At 32.5% G+C, this 5,486-nt stretch overlaps 1 non-coding gene across 1 annotated transcript; it reads right to left on the bottom strand.

Annotated features, from left to right (window-relative positions):
* Positions 1 to 5,204: 5,204 nt before the first annotated feature.
* On the bottom strand, positions 5,205 to 5,286 carry TRNAS-UGA (transfer RNA serine (anticodon UGA)). Its single transcript has one exon. It is a non-coding gene; the product is annotated as a tRNA-Ser (tRNA).
* Between the last annotated feature and the right edge of the window lie 200 nt (positions 5,287 to 5,486).

The following is a 5,486-nucleotide window of genomic DNA, read 5'->3' as shown; positions in this document are numbered from 1 at the left end:
TTGTAGTCACTAATTAATTATCAATACTTTCAACTACATTCTAATGGCAAATATGACATTCATTTTACATTATTATTTTTGAATTAACTAATAAATTAATCAATATTCTACACTGATATTAATTTATCAAAATGAACATAAATCTATATGTGCATATATGTAAGATAATAAATAATCTATTAAATGAGTAAACAAATATAAATTTATGTCCAACTTAATAAAATTAAAAGTTAAAAAATCTTAATACACATTAAAATTCATGTGAATCATGGGGAGGACTTCACAATTGAAGGGGTTAGACCCAATGAAGATATTTTGGATATTGACCCTCAATGGGAATGATAATGATTAACAAACATAAATTTATAGGTATGGTTTGGATGGTTGGTTTTCCTTTAACGCAAATTGTTTATTTCTATCTTTGCACAATGCACAATATGTAGGGGAAGAGCACCAATAGTCGTCATAGCTAACTTCGCACACCCACAGATCCTAAACGGTACATCGGATTTTGATTTTTTTTTAGTTGTCTTCGTATGCGACTTAATTGCTTATAGATATTGATCTGGCTTCTGGGTAGTAACGATGCACGTTGTGGAATCGGTTATGCGCACAAAGGTCAAAAAGTACACATTTCAAAGTGTTGCTCGATACCTAGCTAAATATGTTCCAATTATTGTCCACTCAAAAATGCCAGTACTTGTGGACAAATGTCCCAATAGTTTTGCACAAATGTTCCAATTGTGGTGCACAAATGGGCCAATTATGAACAAAAAATTACAAAAAATGATCGACTATTGGTACAAAACAAATTTATTAATGGTGTTTTTCACTATGACAACTATTGGGGGGTCAATATGGCAATAAGTGTGCGGTATTGGAACTATGTTAGCTATTGGTTCTCTTCCCCTAGAGTTGTAACTATCATAACAATGATTTGTCTTGTGTTGTTTTTCCTTTGTTTATTGAAAGTGACATGATACATAGCCGATGATATTTTAGTTTTTTTTTTTATTTGACCTTGTGTGGTTCATAAGTTTTAGTATGGTATAAGACCCTACATGGTCTGCAAATAGGTAATACAACATGAACAGATGATTTTAATTTTTTTTTATTATGATTTCTAATTTAAAAAACACACTAAAATGTATTTAGTGTACTAAGCACAAAGGATATTAACATATATTGAACATTTATAACACAATCTGTCTTTCTTTTGCATTTTTTTTTACAGCCAAACTTTGAAATTATTCAAGTTCTTATATAAGAAGATATTCTAAGTTTTGAATTTCGTATTTACAACATTTTGATTTAATTTTGGAAAAAAATAAAAATAATAATTACATCGAAAGCGTGTCTTATTTGAACTCGATAGAGCTAAGATGGATGATCGATGACAGATGACACATATCCTTTGCATACGATGCAAGACATTTGAAGTGATCCGAACCGTCAAACTTTTGTAGTTTGTTTTTTTACATCATTTTTGTCATAGCCAGTTTCATCTTTGCTTCATATTATCCATTTAGTCTGCCACACTTTACATTGGTAGGGTTTTGTAATGTTTGCTACCCATTTTTGTCAGTACTATTGATAGAACAGAGCATTTAATGCTTTGGGAGATGCACATCAAATGACGATGCTCTTTGTTCAATATTATAATATCTTGCAAACTCTCTTCATTTTTCTCTTGCTGGGGATTATTCAAGTATGTTGTGTCATGCAATTTTATTTGTTTTTATCGCAAAGTTAATATCCATTTAGCAAGGGAGATAGGCATCAAAAATCTATAAGGAACACGTAAAATGCCCTAATGATTAACATATTTATTACACAATTAGAACAAAGTAAAAAAGTAATAAATTATAATAAAATCGTTATATATTTGATGTATTATAAATTATTAAATATAATTTACGAATTTTAAATGAAATTATATATTTAGTTTACATAAAATTTATATTATAATTATATTTTTATTATATAATGTAAATTTTAAATATAAGATAATAAATTATATATTTAAATATATTTTTTATTTAAGTTTATTTGTATATAATATTGTTTAAGCTAGATTTTCATTTGGAGGTAATGGAATCTCTAGGCAATTCAAATTTGAAATAGTAAGAAAAATAATAAAATCTAATTTTAAAATATTAAGTGAAATTGAAAAAATAAAAATGAGTTTGTATTTGGAGTTCAGAAATTTAAGAGATTTTTTTTTTTTTTTTTTCAATAAAAGTGGATTATTTCATTAAGTTTTTTTATTAATATTTTTTATTTTTTATTTTTTACACTATGGCAATGCAAATCGGAACTAACTATTCCCGATGGAAAATTAGGATGATAATGCCCTACTATTCTAAGGGGGGTCACTTGCAGAACTATAGTCCCTCCCAACCCTGCAGTCTTGGGGCAGTTAGGACCCTTCGTCGCGGGGTGGACCCTTCCACCCAATTTCATTATATACGCTGCTTTGTTGCATTGTAATAATACATGTCTAGAACATCCAAATGAGATTTATACTCTACTTCTTGCACCTAATTTGCGTCCATTTTAAAACAAAGAGATGGAGAAAGAGACAAAGATATAAAGAGTTATCTTTCTCTTTCCATCTCTCTCTCTCTATATCCCTCTCTCTACCTCACATTATATATAACACTCTCTCTCTCTCTCTCTCTCTCTCTCTCTCTATATATATATATATATCCTCTAATTTTCTCCCTCTCTCTCTCCCTTTTCTATCTATTTATATATCTCTCCCCTCTCCCTCTCTATCTCCATATCTCTCTCTCATTCACACACATACTCTCATTATTTCTCCCTCCCCATCACTATCTCTATCTCTACCCCCTCTCATCCTCTATAAATTGTCTATATCACCTTTTGTATCTCTCATTCTTTATCTCTATCTTTGGGCATCTCTCCCACTCCCTCTCTATCTATATCGCATTATCTTTATATCTTCCTCTCTTTCCTTCTCACTCCATCTCTCCTACTCTCTCTATACCTCTCTATACATCTCTCTCTATTGCTCCTCGTCACCTTTCTCTCTCACTCTTGCTCCCTCTGTCTCTATCTCCTTATCTCTTCCTCCCCATCTATCTATATTTATTATCCCTACCTCTTTCTTATTCATTTCATCTCTCCCTCCCCTCTATCTCTTTCTATTTATATCCTCTATATCCTCTAGATCCCTATCTCTTTATCTCTCTCCACATCCCTCCCTCTCTCTATCTATATATCACCCACTCCCTTTCTCCATATCTCCTTATATCTATATCTCTCATTACTCTCTCTCTCTCTCTCTCTCTCTCTCTCTCTCTCTCTCTCTCTCTCTCTCTCTCTCTCTCTCTCTCTCTCTCTCTCTCTCTCTCTCTCTCTATTTATCTCTACATATTTCTTCTTCCATCTCTCCCAATATCTCTATCTTGTTATTTCTCCATATCTCTCTACCCCTGTATATTTATCTCTTCTATCTTTATTTGTCCCTCTCTCCTCTCTCTCTCTCCTCATTCTTCATCTCCATCTCCATCTCCTCCATCTCTATCTCCATCTCCTCCATCTCTATCTCTATATTTATCTTCCTCTTTATCTCTATCTCCTTAACCCCATCTCTCCCTCTCTTCCTATTGCAAACATAACATGAGCCTTCTAGTAATGGAGCCTAAGTATCTTCTCAATTCAAAAGGTTTCATTTCAATTATGTTTAGGTCCCTATATGTGAATGGATATTTGATTTGAAACCTACCAAATGATCTCATGTACTACACAAATATATGCAACAAATAGACCAAAATTTTCCCTAATTGACCTTCCACACCTCTTCAGCACACCCATTGCACACTAAGGTGCAATTGATAGTATTATTTTCAAATAGTCAATTTATTGTTCTCCATGTTATATTTATAATTATTCTAATTAATTTAATAAAGTTAAACATTTTTAAAATTATCACACTTTTTCAGAAAAATTCATCTATATAATAAAGGATTATTATTTATAACAAGTGACACTAGAAAATTCTTTCATTTGAAATAAACTATGTTTAAAAATAGCGTGCCAAAATCATTATAATTGATAACATCTAGTAGTGAAATTGTGGTTTGCATCCTTGATCTTTGCTATGTTGCATCTGACTGCGTCGGTAGGGGAGAGGAGCTAGTACATGCTCACCCTAACTTCACACTTTTCAAAATCATATGTAGACATTTAGCTTTTCAAAATCATATGTAGACATTTTTAAAAAAATCAATTTTACACAACAACATACTTGTCAAGTCCCCTACTTGAAAACAAAATTTCAAGTTCATATGGTCACATATGATGCCACATAAGCATGCATTTTTGTGAAGGTGTTCTAAATGATCCCAAATTATCATAAGACCCATAAGGAGGGTGTGCACTAAGTCATGTTTACTTATGTGCTGATGTGGCATCACATCATTAGTTTGTTTTTGAATTTTAGAAATACTTTTTGAGAAAAATATCTTACAGCTTAGAAAAGGAAATTGGAATTTAACTGCTTTATACTTTGTATGCAAAGAATTTGTTTCTTTTTAGGGTCTTCTTGATGTACATATACGCAGAAATGGAAGAATTACCTTATAATCCTTTCATGCCATCCGTTATCGCTGACAGGTTAGAGAAGAAAACCAGAGAATTCCACATAAAACCCTTTGTTTTAGGACGCCATAACTACGCTGCTACTTTCAGCATTTATCTTTCCACTGGTCCTTTTGTGGCTAATTCCTGTAACAGAATCTAAGCGGACGGTCACATGCCACCATCGAAGACTTTAATTCTGCGGATTTTAATGCCTGTGCGCGTCACTTTCGAATTTAATCATTGTGCTGCAAGGGTATCAGAGTTTACCTAATTCTAGGGTTCTTAATGCTTGTGCAAATGTCACTTTCGAATCAGCAAGGGAAACGGAGAGGATTCTGGCTTTTGGTGCAGTAGAAATAAGTATTTAGAACATTGAATCGCTGGACACAGCCATGAGATTTCGGTTTAATTAATTGTATCGTGATCTGAGATTCTGAAGGATTTAAAACAGCGACAGTGGTGATGTGAGAGCATCAGAGGCAAGAAATTAATGTCCTCGTGAATTGACAGGATGCCTGTAATAGATGCCAAAGAATTTAAATTACATAATTTCTTGATTTAGCTCTCATAAAGTGGAGGAACAAAAAAATTACAGTCGTCGACAGCAGGGTTCGAACCTGCGCGGGCGAAGCCCAACAGATTTCAAGTCTGACTCCTTAACCACTCGGACATATCGACGTCATGCTAGTTAGTATGAATAGTTATAAATTTACTGATTTCTTTCTGTCAAGACACTTAAAAAATATAAAATAAATATAGGTACACTATTAAATGCATATGAGTTAGAATAGTATTGGAAGGATAATAAATTATTTGGGTATACCCTAATGAGTATTTAGTTTATTAGAGATGCATTAGTGTGAATAGTTATTAAAAAA

Source organism: Cryptomeria japonica, chromosome 10 (assembly GCF_030272615.1).
Source record: "Cryptomeria japonica chromosome 10, Sugi_1.0, whole genome shotgun sequence".
In the NCBI taxonomy this organism is placed as follows: Eukaryota; Viridiplantae; Streptophyta; class Pinopsida; order Cupressales; family Cupressaceae; genus Cryptomeria; species Cryptomeria japonica.
The sequence above is the reverse complement of the archived record's forward strand: the minus strand, read 5'-3'. Positions and strand labels throughout refer to the sequence as shown.